The sequence below is a fragment of the Leucopleurus acutus genome (genome assembly GCF_964270905.1).
Source record: "Leucopleurus acutus genome assembly, chromosome: 3".
NCBI lineage: Eukaryota > Metazoa > Chordata > Mammalia > Artiodactyla > Delphinidae > Leucopleurus > Leucopleurus acutus.
This window is the reverse complement of record NC_139145.1, coordinates 139,380,831-139,404,655: the sequence shown is the minus strand read 5'-3', so window position 1 is coordinate 139,404,655 and position 23,825 is coordinate 139,380,831.

Sequence of the window (23,825 nt, the reverse complement as noted above, 5' to 3'; positions counted from 1 at the left end):
GTCAGAGCACACAGGACACACATACAGAGCCAGGTATCTTTAGAGAACATAGGAAAATGTATTGTGACTGAGCTGAAGCTCAGATAAGATAGGATTGGTTTGCGGCAGGATGAAACAGGAAAGGGCACAAGGAACTATGAAGCATTTTAAAATCAGAAACAACGAATTATGTTTATATTGTAGATAGAAAATTCTGGCAGTAATGGGGCTATAGTACAGGAGACAAGGACGGGAAGCTGGTCTGGGAGTTGTTGTAGGGCACTTGCTGATGACGATTTGCTTTAAAGTAGTGACAGTGGATGATAACAGGAGATGACATATCAGGTGCTCAGAATTATTTGTTCGGCAATACTCCTTTTGAACAAATGAACAGAGAAAACAGAGTGAGCTAAACTTTTAATGGAATGATCTTTTAAAACTTTTACTTGTAAAAAAATTTACCTATAAATGTCTATGGGTTCAAGATTACTAGAGTTTGGCTAGAGGTAGGATATATATGGCCAGGTAGCAGAACAGACATAGTACTCTTGTTCTGGTAGCTACAATGAAACAAAAATTAAAAAAAAAAAATTATCTGGGATGAAACTGAGCTGCATAGTTGGAGAGAATTTTCCTCACACACAAAAAATTGTGTCTTCTTAAATGTGCCACTTGAAGATGGTAGATAGTGGTGGGAGGTCAGAGGCTTAGATGGAAGGAGAGCTCTTTAGATGACTAAGAAAGTTATCCTGATTTGAGATGTGCTTGGGGATAGCAATCCCTACACATCAACAAAAAGAAAAGAAGAAGAAAAACTTCTCAAGTAACATGAAGCGTACAGAGCATCATGACGGAAGTTAAAACCAAAGACTGAACAGAGTCGGCTATAAGCAGGTAATTCAGAACAAATGGGAGAAAAGTTAATTGTTTAAATCTCTGCTGGAAGAGAGCAGGCATTAGGGAAGTGGGAGGTTGGGACTATTGTTGGCAATCCAAGGGAAAAGGAAATTAAAATGGAGAAAGGAGAGTACAGGGAGAGGAAATTCAAATTCACACCACAGCTTGTTCATGTTTTATTGGGTAAAACTTTAAAGCTGGAAAAGTGGATGTCACATTGCCAAGTCTAAAAATCATTTATGTGCCTTTTAGAATCTACTGACTCCAGGCCAAAATAAAAGTGAATCTTTTTTTACCTTCTTTCTGGGACTATCAGCCACTTGGACATGTTGGCTTTTTAATCACCTTGTAACGGATACTAGTATTTTAAGAGAGGCAGTGCTATTTGCTGGATGGCAATATTAATATTAGTTTTAGGATAATGATGTGACATTCATCCAATGGTCCTGACAGGTTGGTGTTTTTGTTGATCATCCTTCTTTGCCTTTTCAATTAATTTTTTTTCTTTCTTTTACATGCAATTTCTCCAGGGTTGTAATTTAATAAATTTGAATCTTTCCCATTCACAGGAATTACTTAATCATGTAAAGGCTATTCCCCAAAGTTAACATTTTAGTTATCTTTCTTTCAATGCCTGTGACTATTTTAGCATTAAAAACATTTCATCCATGAGTCAGTAAATTTTTCAGAAAAAAATCTCTTTTACTTACATATGATTTCAATTGTTTCAATTAATATACCTGGGGAAAATAAATGTGTAGGACTTTATACTCATTTTATAATTTATAATGGAAATTACTTTAGTGTGCTGTAACTACTTCCAAATACTCATCATATGAATATCACAATATTATCCTGTATCTTGGTAATTTAGAGGAATGATAGCTGCCCTTGGATGAGATGTTATTATAATCATTAGAAGATTCTCTAAAAGATGCAGAGTTAATTTTAGCAAATCCTTTTTTAATGATAATAAAACAAATTCTAACATATAACATGTACATTAAATTTCTTCTCCATTTTTTGTGAAAGAGTCTGTCCCTTCCCTACAATATACTAAATTAGAAACCAGTCTATACTTACAGAGACTTCAGAATTAGAAAAAAAAAAATGACTTTTAGATTATGGCCCTGCTTTTCTCAAGATGAGATTCTGTAACACTTTATTCCTGAGAAATGCTCCTTTAAAAACATTTCATGGTTAAATAAGTTTGGGAATCACTGAATATGACCATACTTGGAGACCTGCAAAGTTCATTTGTATATTAAAGTCTATAAAGCTCTTATAGGTTCTTTTATAAAGTTGCATTTAACTTCTTTTAATCCAGTGTTTCTCAAACCTCCTGGACCACTGACAAAATTTCTCAAGGCTCCAGCACAAACATCTTGTACTACACAAATTGGGAAAAACCAATCCAGTCCCATAATAATATAATTAAGGAAACCTAATATGAGCCTCAGGACGGTCAAGCAACTAGCTCAACGTGGTGCCACTAGTTAATGCCAGGATCTAGAATAATTTATACATTTCCTAATTAACAATGACTTGTGGCCCAGGGGCCTGGATGCCTGAAGAGATGAAGAATGTAGGCAATTTTATGATAGCCTATATCGTATGACTTACTTTACTCCATATGACAGACTTTAGGTCCATCCACATCTCTACAAATGACCCAATTTTGTTCCTTTCTATGACTGAGTAATATTCCACTGTATATATGTACCACATCTTTACGATGTGGTACACTTCATTATATTGTTATGAGGTTCAATCCAGACACGTGTAAAGCATTTTATAAAATCTACAACATTATGCAATTAAAACAGCATTCATTCTAGTGTTTGGTCTTACATTTAGGTCTTTAATCCATTTTGAGTTTATTTTTGTGTTATGGTGTGAGGAAGTGCTCTAATTTCATTCTTTTACGTGTAGCTGTCCAGTTTTCCCAGCACCACTTATTGAAGAGACTGTATTTTCTCCATTGTATATTCTTGCCTCCTTTGTCATAGATTAGGTGTCCATAGGTGCATGGGTTTATCTCTGGGCTTTTTATCCTGTTCCATTCATCTATATTTCTGTTTTTGTGCCAGTGCCATATTGTCTTTTTTTTATATAGATTTAAAAATAATTAATTATTTTTTGGCTGTGTTGGGTCTTCATTGCTGCATGCAGGCTTTCTCTAGTTGCAGTGAGCGGGGGCTACTCTTCGTTGCGGTGGCTTGTCTTTGTTGTGGAGCATGGGCTCTAGGCATGCAGGCTTCAGTAGTTGTGGCATGTGGGCTCAGTAGTTGTGGCTTGCGGGCTCTAGAGCACAGACTCAGTAGTTGTTGTGTATGGGCTTAGTTGCTCCACGGCATGTGGGATCTTCCCCGGACCAGGGCTCGAATCCGGGTCCCCTGCATTGGCAGGTGGATTCTTAACCACTGCATCACCTGGGAAGCCCCATACTGTCTTGATTACTGTAGCTTTGTAGTACAGTCTGAAGTCAAGGAGCCTGATTCCTCCAGCTCTGTTTATCTTTCTCAAGATTGCTTTGGCTGTTCGGGGTCTTTTGTGTTTTAACACAAATTGTAAAATTTTTTGTTCTAATTCTGTGAAAAATGCCATTGGTAATTTGATAGGGATTGCATTGAATCTGTAGATTGCTTTGGGCAGTAGAGTCATTTTCACAATATTGATTCTTCCAATCCAAGAACATGGTATATCGCTCCATTTGTTTGTGTCATCTTTGATTTCTTTCATCAGTGTCTTATAGTTTTCTGAGTACAAGTCTTTTACCTCCTTAGGTAGGTTTATTCCTAGGTATTTTATACTTTTTGTTGCAATGGTAAATGGGATTATTTCCTTAATTTCTCTTTCTGATCTTTCATTGTTAGTGTATGGGAATGCAAGAGATTTCTGTGCCTTAATTTTGTATCCTGCAACTTAACTCTTAGAGGAAAACATAGGAAGAACACACTTTGACATAAATCACAGCAACATCTTTCTTGACCCACTTTCTAGAGTAATGAAAATAAAAACAAAAATAAACAAATAGGAACTAATGAAGCTTAAAAGCTTTTGCACAGCAAAGAAAACCATAAATGAGATGAAAAGACAACCCTCCGAATGGGAGAAAATATTTACAAATGAAGCAACTGACAAGGGATTAATCTCCAAAATATACAAACAGTTCTTGCAGCTCAATCACAAAAAAACAAACAACCCAATCAAAAAGTAGGCTGAAGACCTAAATAGACATTTCTCTAAAGAAGATATACAGATGGCCAACAAACACTTGAAAAGATGCTCAACAGCACTAATGATTAGAGAAATGCAGATCAAAACTACAATGAGGTATCATCTCACACTGGTCAGAATGGCCATCATCAAAAAATCTACAAACCAATGCTGGAGAGGGTGTGGAGAAAAGGGAACCCTCTTGCCCTGTTGGTGGGAATGCAAATTGACACAACCACTATGGAAAACAGTATGGAGATTCCTTAAAAAACTAAAAATAGAACTACCGTATGACCCAGCATTCCCACTACTGGGCATATACCTTGAGAAAACCATAATCCAAAAAGACACATGCACCCCAATGTTCATTGCAGCACTATTTACAATTGCCAGGACATGGAAGCAACTGAAATGTCCATTGACAGATGAACGGATAAAGACGATGTGGTACATATATACAATGGAATATTACTCAGCCATAAAAAGGAACAAAATTGGATTATTTGTAGTGAGGTGGATGGACCTAGAGTCTGTCATACAGAGTGAAGTCAGTCACAAAGAGAAAAACAAATATCATATATTAACACATATATGTGGAATCTAGAAAAATGGCACAGATAAACCTATTTGCAGGGCAGGGACAGAGATGCAGATGTAGAGAGCAGATGTGTGGATATGGCAGGGGGAGGGGTGGGATGAATTGGGAGATTGGGATTGGCATATGTGCACTGTCATCTGTAAAACAGATAGCTAGTGGGAACCTGCTGTATAGCACAAGGAGCTCAGCTTGGTGCTCTGTGGTGACCTAGATGGATGGGATGGGGGAGGTGGGAGGGAGATCCAAGAAGGAGGGTATATATGTATACATATAGCTGATTCACTTAATTGTATAGCAGAAACTAACACAACATTGTAAAGCAACTATAGCTCAATTTAAAAAAAAAACCCACCAGCATTCATTCTAAAAAAAAAAAAATTACCAATGACTAACAATGAATGTTACTATTGGTACAGAGACATTATGATTCTTCCTTTTTCTAAAAAGTGCTTTATAATTTTCTTTTCAAACTTTGGAACTTCACTGGTGGCACAGTGGTTAAGAGTCCACCTGCCAATTCAGGGGACACAGGTTCGAGCCCTGGTCTGGGAAGATCCCACATGTCGCGGAGCAGCTAAGCCCATGCACCACAACTACTGAACCTGTGCTCTAGAGCCCGCAAGCCACAACTGCTGAGCCTGTGTGCCACAACTACAGAAGCCCGTGTGCCTAGAGCCCGTGCTCCACAACAAGAGTAGCCACCACAATGAGAAGCCTGAGCACCGCAACGAAGAGTAACCCCCGCTCACTGCAACTAGAGAAAGCCCACGTGTAGCAACAAAGATAGAACATAGCCAAAAATAAATACATTTTAAGAATAAATAAAAATATTAAAAAAAAACTTCTGATACCTAATAAGGTGATATATCACACATTCCTCCTGTCTCTTTTCCCATATCATAAATGATATAACAACATATCTAAGTGACAAACAAAGGAAGAATTGACATCTAAGCCCTCATTCTGACCAAATTGAAAATGTTCCCTTCTCTCATCCACATACCACACTTGCTTTAGTTCAAACGATACAGACTCCCATAACTCCCATTCTCTCCCCTTCATCCATCTCCCCTCACACATCTTTCAGGAACAATTCTTCGGCTTTGGCTCCAGGGTTTCTTGACGGGCTACAGGGCACCCATAGACACACAGTGATGCTCTAGCTGATTGTTCTGGATGTCACTGTATGATTATATTCTTTTTCAACTACTTTCCCTGAGAAGATTGTTCCTTGGTCTTTTTCTTCCTCATGCTGTGTGACTTTGGGCTCTGGTCAACATAACCATTGACCCTTTGCAATGAATTCATCATATGAAAGGAATAATTGATACAGAGCCTGGATACCAGAGTTTCATCATGGAGTGGACGTTGATTGTTTACGTATCAGCATCTATTCCATTGATCTCTGGCAGCCATGCTCATCTGGATGGGGCTGCATCCCCAGGTCCAGTGGATAACATATAATCGAATTCCTTCATGTTACAAGTCACCAAGTCTCAATTCCTGGACTTTTATTTTGAGGAAATGGAAGGGAGTGCTCTCTTTTCTGCAAGCCATAAATCTGAAAGCATATTGAGCTGAAAGAGCTACAGTCATTTTTTTTAACGATGAGGGAAGAATCTGAGAAAATAAGAAGCCAACATAGCATAACGTGGATCCAAGAGATGGAGGGAGAGAAACAGGGTCCTCTGATATAGTCTGATCAAGTGGTACTAGGAACTAGTTACCTTCAAATTTTCAATTACAGGAGCCAATAATTTTTTTTTCCCTTTAGGATGTTTGGGTGAGTTTTGTACAATTTGCAACTGAAAGTTTTCTTTGAAACATACCACTTACTCTACTGTCACATATCTTTATGTCTGTATGGTCTTCAGCTGCTCTTAGGTTGCATCATCTTCAAAATAAAGGGGATAGCCTACTGCCTAGATGATTTCTAGTTACCTTACAGCTGTAATTTTCCATTACCCCTTAGTGGCTAGAAGCAGAATTAATGGCTTTTGACTTTCAAATCTGGGCTCAGACATTGTAACCAATGATCCCAAGTTGGGTCCCAACAAGAGTCCTCCTGTCCGTGTCACTAGAGCTGAAATGCTTTATTCTTTGATCAAGGATGGGAGCTCATGCTTTAGACCAAGCCAGTACTGGTCCATGGCCTGTTAGGAACCAGGCTGCACGGCAGGAGACAAGCGACACGCGAGCGAGCGAAGCTTCATCTGTATTTATAGCCACTCCCTATCACTCGCGTAACTGCCTGAGCTCCGCCTCCTGTCAGATCAGCGGTGGCCTTAGATTCTCATAGGAGCGCGGACCCTACTATGAACTGCGCATGTGTGGGATCTAGGCTGTGCGCCCCTTATGAGAATCTAATGCCTGATGATCTGAGGTGGAGCTGAGGCAGCAGCTGCAAATACAGATTATCATTAGCAGAGAGGTTTGACTGCACACAGACCATAATAAATTAATTGCTTGTAGACATATCAAAACCCTATCGGTGAGTGGCAAGTGACAATTAAGCTGCATCTGGTGGCAGGCTTTATAGTGGCAAGTGAGTTGATGTACTTCAGTTGCACAGCTGCATCTGGCGGCAGGCTTTAAGTCAGAATCCGACGCTTGTTTTAGTCCGCGTGTGGCCCGCCCATTATTTTATTTACCACTTCCATCCACGCCGCTTTCCCGCACTGCACACTTGTCTCAGTCACAGTTTTGTGAAGCCCACAAGCTAACCCTAGCCAAAATGAGTAAAAAACACACGTTGCTGAAGAGCTTCTTTGAAAAGGGGGAAAGACCCAATGATGAGACAGCAGAAGACTCTAAGACTGCCAACAAAAAGAAAGCTGCATTTAAAAGAAAATACCAAGAGTCCTACTTAAATTACAGGTTCATTGCCACAGGTGACTGACATTCTCCAAGCCCGCTTTGTGTAATATGTGGTAACCGGCTATCCGGCGAAGCCATGAAACCTTCAAAACTGCTTCGCCACATGGAGACCAAGCACCCTGCATTAAAGACAAGACTTTGGAGTTTTTCAAAAGAAGAAAACGTGAACATGAAGAACAGAAGCAGTTACTGAAGGCCACCACTTCATCAAATATGTCTGCACTGAGAGCCACATTCTTAGTGGCTAACCGCATTGCTAAAGCTAAGAAGCCCTTTACTGTTGATGAAGAGTTGATCCTGCCTGCTGCTAAGAACATCTGTTGTGAACTTTCAGGAGAGGTTGCAGTCCAAAAGGTGGCACGTGTTCTTCTTTCAGCTAGCACCGTAACTAGACGAATTGATTGTTAGGATTAATGAGTCACCGTGGTACACGATCCAGGCTGACCAGTCTACCGATGTTGACAGCAAGGCAACAATGCTTGTTTTTGTGCAATATATTTTTCAGGAGGATGTGTGTGAGGATATGTTATGTGTACTTTTGTTGCCAACCAACACCACAGCTGCAGAACTATTCAAGTCTTTGAATGATTGATTACATATCAGGAAAACTGAATTGATCATTTTGTGTAGGTATATGCATGGACGGAGTGGCTGCCATGACGGGACAACTTTCTGGTTCCACTACTCGGGTCAAAGAGGTCGCTTCTGAATGGGAGTCTACACACTGTGTCATCCATAGAGAAATGCTGGCTAGCCGAAAAGTGTCACCTGAACGTAACAACATTTTGCAGGATGTGATTAAAATTATCAACCACAGGGCTTCCCTGGTGGTGCAGTGGTTGAGAATCCGCCTACCGAGGCAGGGGACACGGGTTCATGCCCTGGTCCGGGAAGATCCCACATGCTGCAGAGCGGCTGGGCCTGTGAGCCATGGCCGCTGAGCCTGCGCGTCCGGAGCCTGTGCTCCGCAACGGGAGAGGCCGCAACAGTGAGAGGCCCGCGTACCGCAAAAAAAAAAAAAAAAAAAAAAAAAAAAAGTTATCAACCACATAAAAGTATATGCCCTTAACTCACGTCTGTTCGTGCAGCTCTGTGAGGAGAAGGACGCAGAGCACACACGTCTTCTCTTACACACAGAAGTGAGATGGCTTTCTAGAGGTAGATCACTGGCCAGAGTTTCTGAGTTACGAGAGCGGCTCCAGAGATTTCTTTTAGAAAAACAGTCACCACTGGCAGCACATTTCAGTGACATAGAATGGGTCGCAAAACTTGCTTACTTGTGTGGCACATTCAACCTGCTCAACAAACTCAATCTGTCACTTCAGGGGAGAACGACAACTGTGTTCAAGTCGGCAGATAACGTGGCTTCATTCAAAGCCAAACTGGAATTATGGGGGTGACGAGTGAACACTGGGATTTTTGACATGTTTCAAACATTAGCAGAGATTTTGAGAGACTGAGCCAGGGCCTTCTTTCTCCCAGCTGGTGCGTGATCCTCTATCTCAGCTTTCAAAAGAGTTTGTGCATTACTTCCCAACCACAAAAGACCCCCGAACTGGGAAGGAATGGATCCGCGACCCATTTGTGAATAAGCCAGGTGAATCGACTTTGTCCGTGCTAGAAGAGGATCAACTGCTTGAGATCGCAAATGATGGTGGCCTTAAAAGTATGCTTGAGACAACTTCAAATCTCCATACGCTCTGGATTAAAGTCAAGGTGGAATATCCTGAGATTGCCACAGAAGCACTGAAAAGCCTGCTCGCATTTCCAGCATCCTATCTTTGTGAAGCAGGGTTTTCTGCAGTGACAGCAACCAAAGCGAGATCATGGAGTAGACTGGACATAAGCAACACACTTCGGGTGTCACTGTCTCCCATCACCCCAGGTGGGACCACCTAGTTGCAGGAAAACAAGCTCAGGGCTCCCACTGATTCTGCACTATGGTGAGTTGTATAAGTATTTCATTATATATTACAATGTAATAATAATAGAATTAAAGTGCACAATAAATGTAATGTGCTTGAAGCATCCCGAAGCCACCACCCTCCCCTGCCCCGGTCCATGGAAGAATTGTCTTCCACGAAACCGGCCCCTGGTGCCAAAAAGGTTGGGCACTGCTGCTGTACAACACACACTCTCTCCCCGACAGACTGTGGGTGGGGCTGCTTTGTAAGGCTCTGAACAGCAGAAGGGGGCGAGGTTCTCCCCAGGCTGGCACAGCTGTGCCTCTTTCGCTCCAGGTTGCAGTAGGGGTGCAGCCTCTCTAAACATGGCCCGCCGCTGCCATCTTGAATTGCGGAGTCGTGCGTGGCGCTTCTGCACATGGTCACCGTCCCTGAGCTGAAGGGTCCAGTGCAGCCATTTCACACTAGGAACTCCACTCTGGTCTGAGGTGCCGGGCACAAGGCCTCTGGCCGCAGTACCCTGTGAACAAGAGAACCCAAAGTAAGCACAAAAGTTAAAAAAAAAAAAAAAAAGAAAAAAAGGTTAGAGGCGCTTCCCTGGTGGCGCAGTGGTTGAGAGTCCGCCTGCCGACGCAGGTGACACGAGTTCGTGTCCCGGTCCGGGAAGATCCCACATGCCGCGGAGCGGCTGGGCCCGTGAGCCATGGCCGCTGGGCCTGCGCGTCCGGAGCCTGTGCTCCGCAAACGGGAGAGGCCACAACAGTGAGAGGTCCGTGTAACGCAAAAAAAAAAAAAAAAAAAAAGGTTAGACTTTATTCTATTTTTATTTCCTGGGAATTGTTAATGGGCTTGACCGGTAGCTAAATGTATTCCGTAAAAATCCTTTTTGTTGTCCTAAGAGGTATGGAGGACTTTTACTTGACAATGTTTCCACAGTTCTATTCATTGACACTCAGGTCAAAGAACTAGGATTAATAAATTTTAATTTCTGTATCAGAAAACAATTTAGTTTTTTATGAACACACGATTTTAGGGTTGCTTAGCCAGATCTCAGTCTTGTACGAAACTTGAGAAAACAAGAAGCCAAGAAAATTAGTTCTTTTTAATAATGTTTGGTATATATTCTGATTTTCAGACACCATTTGATTCACTTAAAGTAAACATATCCATGTTTTAACATCCACCCTGACAGCAGAAACAAAACACAATAAAGCAAAACAATAAATTCTTGGCAAGTAAGATGATTCCCTCCCTCTCTCCCTCCATTCTTTCCTTCCTTCCATTTCATTTAGGGTTGTAAGCACTTTGCAAGTTATCAAAGAAACAACAGTGCAAAACAATTAAAGATACTTCAATGGAAACTTGCAGTCTAGTGAGGGAAACAGACATAAATAACCTAATGAATGAATATTATACATAATATGTTCTTTGAAGGAAATGTGCAGGGTGCTATGTAAGTGTGAAACAGGGGCAATGCATATGGTGGAGAAAAAAGACTGCCCTAAAGGAGTGCTGTTTGAGCTAAGATCCAGAGCAAAATTTGCAAGTAAATTGTGAAGGGGATACAGGTGCTAATGTAGTAGGCAGAGAAGGTAGGAGCATAGGACGCTTAAAGGATTAACACAGAACAGTCCAATGTGGTTGGAGTATAGACAGGAAGAGAAAGAGGCCAAAGCTGACGCTAGAGAGAGTCAGGGGCCATGGGTCATGCAGGACTGTGCAGGCTACGTTCGAGCTTTAGGTCTTTATCCTAAGGGCAATGAGAAGACATTAAAGTTGGAGACCAGCAGGGCCACAATCAAACTGGCATTATAAATGACCACTTTGTGGTGTAAGAATGACTTCAGAGAATGTACTGAGAGTGGAATGTATTGAGATCAATGAGAACCTTCCAGCAGTAGTTCAGGATGGAGGTAATGGGGGTTGTACCTGGGGACTGTAGGGTGGGTGGGAAGGGAATTAATTAAGCTATGCTGAGGAGTTAAAGGAAGAGATTTTCTTGAGGTTTTATACCTGATTTACCTTTGAACCCTAAAAATCTAATCTAATGCCTAATTTCAAACAATGACAATAAATAATTATTGAATTAAATTTAGCAATGACGCATGCACTATTTAAGGGCAGCTGACTCAAGAGATAATTATTTAAATGAATATCGACATATTCAACCCAATCATTCTCCTTCCTTTAGGAAATTTTAGTATAGGCCCAGTAAAACATAGAACTGAGTCATTATCATTTGAAAACAGCCAATGTGGCTCATTTAGACCCAAATCCCTACAGTCAGACTATGTGGACAGTCACTGGCTGTGGTTTTCAGTTTAAGTACTCAGAGTTCCTTGCTTAGATGATGACTCTTCTGGAAGCTATTCTAAATTCATTTACTTTAAACATAAGGAAACATTTCCAGGAAATAACAGTCTTTTTGGCAGGAATTTTTATCACCAGAAACTCTGACATTTTACAGAATGCAACAAATAAGTAGTGTAAATATTGCATACTCAAAGGGAATTTCAATTTTAATTAAAGCCCACCCTCCATTTTAAAACAAATCTTGTTAAAAAATATCTCCTCCCCTTAAGATGGTTGTAATTTTAGGGTAATGTCCTCTAACAAAAGGCAGTTATCTGTGATCCAGTGTAAATGTAACATCTTAAATGCAAAAGTACAGCAAAATTCAATGAGCTGAAAATAATCTGAAACATTTTAGTGAATAGATTTATTATATCTTTTTCTCTGCTATTTATTGAAAAGGAGTCTCTTTTCTGATATTCATGGGGTTTATTTTTAACAATGGACAATATTTAACAGAAAGTTATATTAAGGTGTTCAATTTACTCTAAAGGTGAAATACCAAGCCATACATGCATATATCAGGAAAACTAAGAATTTCAGGTCACCATTAGTTTATAAACCCTTTCCTCTCACTACAATCATTGGTGCCTCCTTTCTTTTCCAGGATGTTATGTAAAACTTAGTCATAAAATATACTGATTTTCATTGATTCCCAAATACATACTGAATGTGCCCTTATTCGGTAAAAAGCTTCCCCAAGGCTATGTATTTGCACAATGGATATCCAAGAAACCCCCCTGATCCATCCTCAAAGACCTATTATTTCTGCTCTTGTAGGCTCTGTTTTCTAGATGGAAGGCATGTCACCTCTTCCCATTTCACTTCCCAAGGATCTACATTTCACAATGCACGCTGGGATTGTTAATTTTTGAGTCAACTTGGCTGCTGTAAGAGATGCCAAGATAGCTGGTAAAACAAATCTGGGTATGTCTGTGAGGCCATTTCTGGAAGAGATTAGCATGTGACTGAGTTGACCGAGTAAGGAGACTAGAATCATCCAATCCATTGAGGGACCTAAAGAAGCCAAAAGGGGGAGGAAGGGGGAATTCTCTCTCTTTCTTTGAGCGGGGCTGTCCATTTTCTCCTGCCCTCAGACATAGGGGCTCCTGCTTTCTCAGGCCTTCAGTCTCACACTGGGCTTGCATGGTTTTGGGGCCTTTGGACGCAGATGAAATTATACCATCAGCTTTCCTGGGTCTCCAGTTTGCAGGGGCAGCTGTGGGACTTCTCAGCCTCCATAATCATGTGAGCCAATTCTCATAATAAATCTTCTCATATATCTATATACATCCTATTGGTTCGATTTCTCTGGAGAAGCTGACTAATACCCCTTAGCCTCAACTGTGAGTTGGTGAAGGTAATGTCATCAAGGCAGCCCATTTGGATGTCATTTCATGCAGCTTAAGATCTAATGCCAGTTCCTGCCAAGCCCCACCTTGTTTCCTCTTATCCTCTCTCTTTTTTTTTTTTTCCTCTTATCCTCTTTGATGCCTCATAGTTCTCCAACTTTGCCAGCTGGCAAGGTTGTTTGCATTCTCTTCTCTCAACGTTTTCCCCCAATGTATCTATAGGATTTATAAATGTCAGTAACTCCCAAAATGCATGGCACTTTTTTCTTTTGATATAGTTTATTCCTAAAACTTGATACATATTCTAATTGAATCTCCTCATTTCTTTTATTTTAACAAGGAAATTTAGACACAAAAAAGTAGATGACTCACTCAAGGTCACAAAATAAATTAGTCGCAGGACCAGGACTGCAACACATATTTCTATGTTCTGTAAAAGTTTACTCTCTGCGTAGATAAATGAGGAAAGATTTTAAAGGCATAGTGTTAAGGAAAAAAGTAAAGAAACAGATTGATACACATAATATAACACTTACATAAAGTAAAAGTTCAGGCATTAATGTGGCAATACACATTAAATGTTAGGATATTTTCCTTCAGGGTGAAGGAAAGGGAATGGGAATAGAACATGGGGAAAAAGTATAATAAATAACTAAAAACATGAGAGATTTTGCATGGATCAAATATGATAATGAGCCATGAAGTGAGTATAATTTTTTATTGATTCCTTCCTTGGGTTGGTTTTTTATTGCCAAGAATAGAGCTGTCTTTCTGTCACTTGTAACCCATGCAATCTGACAAAACATAACTTGTTTCTAAAACTTTTACACAAGTTAGAAAATCAGTTGGCCATCTGAACCAAATGAAGCATGCAGACCTCAACTTGGCAGCATGGGAAAAGGAAAGAAGGGTGCCAAGGAGTATGGAGAGAAGGGAAATACTACCATCATTTATAGCAGAAAATCATAATATTTTTGCCAGTTGGTGTAGTCATGACAAATGAACACAAAATCTAATTGTGGCTTAGAATTGTATCTCCCTTAAAATATCATACCACGGACCAATGTAGTCAAAAATAAGTTGTGTGTGTTTTGCCAAAAGAAAAAATATTATTAATTTAATCAAAGGCAAAAAGATTAATTATATTTGAAGATATACTTCTGAAGAGCCTTTAAACTGTTTTATATTTTGTTCAGCATACGACAAATTTCTTCTTCTTATTTGGAAAACAAAGAAATAAATATGAGAAATATATGTTTAAATAACTGACAAAAATAAATAGATTAAAAGACTTTAAGTAGCATTGATTTTTTTTTTTTACCAAAAGGACTTACATTCATTTCCCACACTCAGTGTTTAAAAGTATGCATTTAAAAGATACTTTATTAATAATGTACCTCAATAATACTATTTCTACTATGCAGTTGATGAAATCAACAGAGAAGACGATTGACATATCTGAGGTTACACAGAGAATATAGCTGCAAGTCTCAAAAGTAGTTCTAAAATATCACCTAGATGTCTATGATATGATAGGAAATTAGTTCCCTATTGAAAAGAAAATGAATTTCTAGCTCCTCTCAGATATTTCATGGCCAGTTAATCCTTTCCGTGTGCTTTAAGATAATTTATAAATCATATGATTGAAATTATAGATGCCATATCAAAAGACTCACTATTACAGAGTTTTCAAAATAGTTTCTCTCTCTCTCTCTCTCTGTCTCTCTCTCTCTCTGTCTCTCTCTCTCGCCTTTCAAACACATTTCCACCACTGAGCCCGTTATCTCTACTCAAAAGAACACTTTTCCCTGGAAAATGCTGCCTCTAAATTTTAAACTATTCTTGTTTACTTTTAAATTAACCAGATAAGCTAGCATTTAAAATCTGCTTCCAGAAAGATAAAACACTCCAGTCTTCCAAGACATCTCCTTAAATATGTGTATTTTATGACGTTTAGTAAATTTCTGGCACCAGCAAATGTCCTTTGGACAAAGAAACATCTGAGACAAAAATTTTAGTTATCACTGTTGGTTGAAATACAGGAAGAAAAAAAAAAACCCACAAGTTTCAATGGCAACAAAGACAAAAATGCTGGAGGTTCCATTTTGCCATAGAAACCAGCCCTATACTGTAAGTTATATTTAATTAAGAGCCCTTTATGTCATCATGTGTGCATGTTGTTTCTTTTACTTATGGTAGTTCCCTTGAGGCCCCTGAGAACTTTTAGGTTCCCTTCAGGCCTAACGTGCTTTATTTTTTTTTGAAGTAGGATTGTACCAAATCCTCTAGCAGACTCACATATTCCCTAATCACCCTGTTACGTATTATTAAAATTTTCATATATTATATGATATTGTAATATGAAACAGGAAAGTGGCCAAAGGATATTTTTGTTAGAGAATGTGGAGACTTAGGCATGTTTTTATATTCCCAAATGCTATTTATTTGTTTAGAGATTATTATCTTTAAAGGTTTGTAGGGCAAGTCTGTGGAATTCCATTGGATTTTCTATTTAAATCCACTAGTTTGAATTTGAAAAATGGTACATGAGAACATTCTCCTTAGTCTATTTTTTATATTCAGTAACCTAGGGCAAATCACTTAGCACCTCTAAACCTCAGTTAAGTTACCTCATTTGCCAACCGAGGCAAATCTCCCTAATGGGCATATGAGAAAATTGTGATGCTGATATGCTAATAATGAAAGTATTTTACACACACACACACACACACACACACACACACAAAACCAGATGATTTCAAGAATATATGATTCAATAAGAACCTTTCTTGTTAAGCTATGAGGGGCTGATTACCTCACCTTTATGTGGAATTATTCTATAGTATTTTATGAAAGCGTGTTTTCAATTGTGTCTGACATCATAAATCAAAACTGCTCACTAAAACGTGAAGTAAATAAATGTCACCTTGAGCTTTGTACAACTCTGATCCGAAACCCATAAACGAGTTAGAATTTATGAATACTATAATTTTGTCTTATACTGGATTTCCATTCCTAAATAAAATGTAATCTCCATAGAATTATTAAAAGTCATATGGATTTGTGCTGTTTCTGCCTTTACGGTGGAGAAACAAAGATATGTTTGGCAACAAGTCTTAGTTCACATAATTTATTACAAATTAAACTCAGGTTTCTTTTATTACCTGGGCAAATTCCAAATAGTTTACTCTTCACTTTTGTTCAGTCATCAAAATGATTAACTTGAGAAACAGAGTGGGCTGTTCTGGAACAATTCTGGAACTACCTCTTTACATTAAGCAGACCCAGCAAAAGGTCCAGGAAAACCTAGTTGAGATGCCACAGGTAATGCTCATAAGTAAACCTGACTGTAGGAATTCTCAGTGACAACCAAGTTGGAGGGGAGCAAAAAATGAATCATAAAGAAGTGACCACTGTGCTCTTTTTGTTATATGTTATGCTCTCCTCTTGCTTAGACATTTTTTTGTGGTAGGCTATTTAAGCACACACAGTTTTTACTGAAGCTATTCTGTCACCCTACATATGGAGAGAAAAGGGGAAGGGGTACAGCTGGCACCATGTCTGCTTTTCAGATTGTGGAAGAGGTCCTCTCCTTGCTGCAGGGCCTTTGTACCCCCTCATTGGTCTGTTTGCAATAACCCTGTGCCCACACTTTTCACTTTGCTAAGTAGTCAACATAATAAAAAGTTCAGGTTTCAGTTTGAATGTCATGTCTTCAGGTAAGCTTTCCCTAACTCTACAGTAAAAACTACATCCTTCCAGTCAGACAGTCTCAGTGTGCCCATCTCTATTGTTTCAGAGCAACTGCATGTTTATTTGTTTAATATCTAGTTCCTCGACTATACTTTGAAATGTGCAAGGACACATCTTCTCCTATTGTCATTGTTTTATATCCAGCATGTCATGCAGCACCTGGATTATAGTGTTTAATCAATATTTGTTGAATAAATAAATAAACTGAAAATAATAATATAGTGTGATATAATACAATAAATATAATATAATATAATATATTTAATGATCAAAGAGGTTAAAACTGCCATAAGAGGATCAAGGAGGGAGAGTTTTTTTTTTTTTCTGCTGTACGCGGGCCTCTCACTGCTGTGGCCTCTCCCGCTGCGGAGCACAGGCTCCGGAAGCGCAGGCTCAGCGGCCATGGCTCACGGGCCCAGCCGCTCCGCGGCATGTGGGATCCTCCCGGACCGGGGGGCACGAACCCGCATCCCCTGCATCGGCAGGCGGACTCTCAACCACTGCGCCACCAGGGAAGCCCAGGAGGGAAAGTTTTAAAGGGTAATATTAAGAAGTCAGGATTGTTTTTTCATCATTTGAGATTAGAGTAGCTATTGATTCTGTATTTCACTTATAGTGATTTCAGGTCCATGAACTAAATTTCTGTTTTCCTCTCATTTGTTTTTATCTCATTTTTAATATCTTGAAAACTTCCATAGCAATGTACTTTCCTTTGCCCCAAATATGTGTAACAGAGCACTAAGACCAAATTATTTTTTTTCTTTAGGCTTAACAGTAGCTACTATTGGATAGGCTTTAGCCACAGTCCAGATAGTACTGAATCAGTTTTTCTTAGGATTTCTTCAGTCTGTCTGGAAGATAGCTCACCCGGTTCCAAGTGTAAGGCTATTCTTAACCTTTAAAAATCTTAAATCCTAAAACCTAAAATCTAAACCTAAAAATCTAAATCTTAAAATCTTCAATCCTTAAACTTAAAATCTAAACCTAAAACCTTAAAAATCAGGGCTGACTATAAGAGGTGACATGGTGAAAGCATGTAAAGGTCGTAAAATGAAACTAGGACCTACAGGAGTGTGGAGGTTCACATCTCAGGGAGCTCAGCCCAGAAGGGTCCGCTTGGACTATGTGCCCACCAGGCCTATTAGTCCTGACTGCGATTAGAGATAAAGGCAGATTTCTGAAAAGGAAGGACAGTCATTTGACTTCCAGGTGTGCAGAAGTGGAAGATGTCATTAGATTCAATATAAAAAAATGGTACAGGGCTTCCCTGGTGGCGCAGTGGTTGAGAGTCCGCCTGCCGATGCAGGGGACACGGGTTTGTGCCCCGGTCCGGGAAGATCCCACATGCTGCGGAGCGGCTGGGCCCGTGAGCCATGGACGCTGAGCCTGCGCGTCCGGAGCCTGTGCTCCACAACGGGAGAGGCCACAACAGTGAGAGGCCCGCGTACAAAAAAAAAAAAGGTACAGTCAGGGCTCTCTGGCCAATCACAATAATAGTGATAATAATAATTTTAGTGTGTCTTATTTGTTAAGCTCTTACTATATGCCATGTACCATGCTACATGCTTTACATATATCATTATTTTTCATCTTTGCAACAACTCAATTTCTTTAGTGAGGAGCTGAGAGTAGAGGCTTGGGTGACATGCTTGGGTCACACCACTGTGTTAGCAGAGCTGGTCACTGAAACCAGGCATTTTGACTCTACAGCCATGCTCTTAGCTTGCTTAACCACTATATGATACATGTTGATTTTTCCTGTTTCTAAAGACACTTGGGGTTTCCACATCACATCTCTAATTTGCATCCTGTTAATGCCAAATGCTGTCCATTTAGATCCATGGACTTTTTATTGGCAGCTATAGCTTCCTACAGCTGTGATACACACAAGTGACCCTGAGCATGATAAATACACTGTTTTGTGTTGTGAAGTTGGACGGAGGCAGAAGGGATACAGGGTTACTTGTGCCAGAGGTTGTCAGGTAGTGATGAAAAGAACACTTTGGTCAAGGGAGCCTGGTACTCCATACAGCAGGACTAAGATAAAGGATGATGCTTGTTACTCTGAAGCTAGTCTGTAATATGTTCTCCCAAACAATTAAATTACGCTCAATCTCTAATATCTTCCAATGATAGTTAGAATTTTAGTGTGGAAGCCCTTTAGTTTCAAAGATAAATTGATTTGAAGTTGAAGCCAGCAAAATTATTAATCACTTACAACTACGATTTCCTTGGTTGAGTAAAATTTTGTTCCTTGGGAAATTTGACTTATGTTCACCTCTAATATGAAGAACAGGGTGTATAGGTTATTAAAATAAATTTTCATAATGAATAGCAGTCAGTCTTCAAAAGTCATCAGAAGTAAGGCACAAACACATCAAAAACACATCACAAGGTTGGGATTTATGATGTCACTTTTTATATTGATCCAAGTCAGCCTCACTGGCTCCACAGCTCCTTTTCAGAACTTCAGAGAATGCCTTCTCTTTCTTCTCCATGATGGCAACATTCTTAGTTCTCATCCCTAAGTCTTTCCTTGTGTTACTTAGTCAAGCAGAACATTTCAGGTTATTTTGACTCTATTCTCTCTTACCCCACCCTCAGACCACATTTTATTCTATCTCTCATATTTTTTGAACTGATCCTTTCTTTTTCATCCCTGTCATCACTATATAATTTCATCTTTTTTTTTTTTTGCCTGAATTATTGGAAGTGTTTCCTAATTCATTTTCCTGTCTCCTCTTATATCCCTCAAATCAACCCTCAAACTTCCTGTCAGAATGATTTTCCTAAAGGGCAAATTATTTCATATCACTTCCTTTTTCAAAACCTGGCAATGACAATTGCCTTTAGGAAAGCACAACCTCCTCCGCATTGCGTGTAAGATCCCCGATGATCTGGCCTCTGCCTACCATCTCTCTTCTCCTCTCTGAGAAGTTTATGTTCTGGGGAATTTTGAGGTACTTGAAAATGCAGTGCCCTCTCTCACTTCAATGCCTTTTTCATTGTTCTTCCCTTTGCTTGGAATGTGCTTCCTCACTTTGTCCTAAAAAATTCCTCTTCCTGGGCTTCCCTGGTGGCGCAGGGGTTGGGAGTCTGCCTGCCGATGCAGGGGACGCGGGTTCGTGCCCCGGTCCGGGAGGATCCCACGTGCCGCGGAGCGGCTGGGCCCGTGAGCCATGGCCACTGAGCCTGCGCGTCCGGAGCCTGTGCTCCGCAGCGGGAGAGGCCACAACAGTGAGAGGTCCGCATACCACAAAAAAAAAAAAAAAAAGAAAAAGAAAAAGAAAATTCCTCTTCCTTCTTCAGAGGCTCAGAGGTCTCTCTACATCCATAAAGCCAAGCCATCTCATTTTTGTTCCCCTTGGAGACAGTTATTCTCTCCCTTTTCTTTGTTTGCAAATATTGAACGCATAACATGGTATTTAAATGGTGTCATAAAGATCTTTCTCTGTGTACGGTACTTGACATGACATGGCATGAAATTCTCATTTTCGTTGGATGTTCTTTAAGAGTGCATGCTCCAGAAAGAGACTGTGTCAGCTCAAATCCTGCTCTGCCATTTACTACCCCTTTGATCCTAGATGATGTGCTTTATCTCTCCATACCTCCATTTCCTGACCTAAAAATGGGGATATTAATAATAATGTATTATACTTCAGGCTCCAGATTATTAAATGAGATAATGCATATAAAGAGCATAAAACAGTACTTGGCACTTACTGAGTGCTCAGTAATTTATTACTTATTAACTACTTTATTATTGTTATAATTTTCATTTTAAAATGTGATCCTAATAACTGGCCAGAGATATTAATAATAATAATAATAAATACTATGATTATTGTTGCTAGCACTATTATATATTCTGCCAGAATCTGAAAGAGAAGTAGGCTAAAAGGACCCTTCACGGTACATGAAAATCTGAAAAAGACATTTATGAATAATAAATAATTAATAATAATAATTAGCATTAATATTATATAAGATTAATATACTGTATAATAATATAATAAATCATAAAGTTAAATATTTTTCATTCATTATCACATAGCACTAATTGTCATATTCATATTAAACTTACATGTATTCTCACTCCGCATATCAAGAAACAGCTATTCACCTATATATAAACAGCAGGAGGAAGAATGAGAGACTTAAAGGGTCAAAATAGGTCAAAGATGGTAAAAATAAAGTCTTGGATAATTGAGTATTATTACTTTTTTCAATAGACTGCTGTCTCTTCAATGTCTATCTCTGGAAAGCCAGAACATTTGTTATAATGTATGGTCATTTAAAAATGATTTTCTCTGTTTCCAGAGAAGAGTTTGAAGCAATCATTTTCTTATGGCTCATGACTGACCAAGAATGGTGACTCATATGCAGAGTGCTGGCCATTTTCTTCTTTATTTTGATACAACAGGGAGATTGCAACTCTGTAAAACAGTTAACTCTTGTAATCATTTAAAAATACATTTTTATCTCATCTGCTCTGATTGCTAAAGTACCTATGTAAATTTTGTTAAAACTCATATAAAGTCAAAAAACATAGTTACTTCCAAACCGACGAAACACCAAGAAACTGATCAGTTTTGTGAAAGTTTTTCAAAAATATTAAGCTATAAAAGCAAGTGGCAATTTACAGGTCTTGGATAATCTGTTGCTATGCAAGCTAGAGTCTAACATGTCAGTGGGACCAATGTGCTAAGATATGGTGTATGGACAGACTCTACTGCTGTTAATTTGTTGTATTGATGATACTTCAATGCGTGGGACTGTTGTCTGTCTCTAGAAGCATTTTTGTCCCTGGTATATATGCATGCTGTGGCTTTGCACTGTATAGGTAATAGTGTCCCTTAAAACTTTAGTTTAAAATAACTGGGGAAGTCTTCATGTTAGAAAGAAATGGAGAGCTGCATTTTCCCCAAACTAATAGTGATCAGCTAAATTATAATCATAAAATTTTATAATTTGACATTTTTCAAAAGTAAAATTAATGAATTAGAATTAAAGATTCACATAGATTAAAAAAAACACTTCCATTGGGGTTAACCATTGGTGACATTAATAAGAGTAATTTTAGTGGCACGGTAGAGGTGGAATTCAATTACAAGTGAGTTGAAGAAGAAAGAATGGGCAATAACTAAATGAAGGTGAATGTCAAGACTTTTGTTACAACCTTGACTGTGAATAGAAGAATGATTTAAGGAGATGCCTTAAGAGGGAGGGAGGCTGTATGAAGTGAGACAAACTCAGGAGAGGAGGAAGAGAAGTATAATGATAGCCTTAGACAGCAGGGTCACGTCTCTCTCAGATCAGAGGAAAAAAGGTAAAAATTGTAAGGTTAAATGTGTATATTGTGGTGAAACTACGAGGAGGGGAAATTGAGTGCATTAATGCCTGAAGAGCACTCTTTTTCTAAGCAGAAAATGCTAAAAGTGAAGGTGATCTGAGTAGGACTGGTACTTAGGGGAGGCTCTGTGTTTCTGCCCCTTCAATTCCCTGATCTATCAACTCCATATATCTCTTAGTATTTCTCCTTACTTGTTGTACCTGCATATTTACATATGTGATAGCTGCTGGTATGGTGTACTTTATTCTGTTTCACTTTCCCCAAATTGTTTTATTAATTTTTTATTTTTAATTTTATTACTGGATCTATAAAGAAATAAAAAAGAAGTAAAATGAAAACATAATCTCAGTTATATCTAGTTTATCTGAGATAGTTAAAGAATACCTTTCCCTATGAATATATTTTCCATATAACTGAAACATAACCCAAACTAGAAAATTAGAACTATAAAAATAGAAAATAATCATTTTTGATGGGAAACTTTTTAAAGTGTTTGATAACATTAGCCTCGTGTGTCAGTAATTTGGGGAATATACTTTCCTATCTGAGTTCTTTCACTTCTTCCCTAGTTTCCCAATAAAAGGTGCTGTCAAATGCTAGGTGTGTAGCCATGTTAGGACTTGTACGAAGCTGACATATGAAAGTAACAAGATAGAAACACCATATCTGGTTTATAAATACAATTAAACCATCTATTTATAGTAAATGTCAATATATAGCTAGTAAATGGCTCTAGTATGAAATATACATATGGCAAAATGTATGTTCCCCAAACCTTACAAATCACTGTTATTTGCATTAGAGTATCTTTATATAGCATAAGAGAGTATCGCTCTTAGATATCTGCTCACTGACTACCTGCCAAAACTCTCCCTGTCATCTTTCCAAAAAGATTCCTGATAGAACTTAGAAGAGTTGTTTTTAAAAGTTAATGTGCTTAAGAATCATTTGAAAATCTTGTTAACAATTAGGATGGATGGGTCTTGCTCCAGAAGTTCCACTATCAGAAAACTGCTCTTGTTAGCAAATTCTCCTGGTAATTTGGCTACATGTAGTTCTTGGAACACACATCTAGATGGCTAATATTTTCTATTTATCTCTATCAACTTAGCTGGAAGCAGGCTATATTCCTTGTAATTTTCATCAGTAGCCAAAGATTTTTTAAGATAATTGATAATCCTCCTCACAGACAACTTTGAAATTACCTTCTGTTAAGACCTAGTCCCTGCCCCAGGGCTGTTCTGTTATACAACATTAAGCATTCTATACTTATTTGTATTATTTATTCATACACACACTATAATATCTTATGCATAGCATTTGTGCAATCGTCTCTATATGGTACAAAATTCACATTAAATTCAAGGTGATTAAAACTATGTTCTACACGTCCTTATCTTTTTAAACAAAATAAACTCACCATAAATTATATGATTCCTAATAGCACCCATTGTTACACTGTTAGGCAATACAATTTTTGTCTTCTTTTACATTTTTCTGTGCCATTCCCTATGGGTGTCTTGCCCATAGTAGGTACTCAG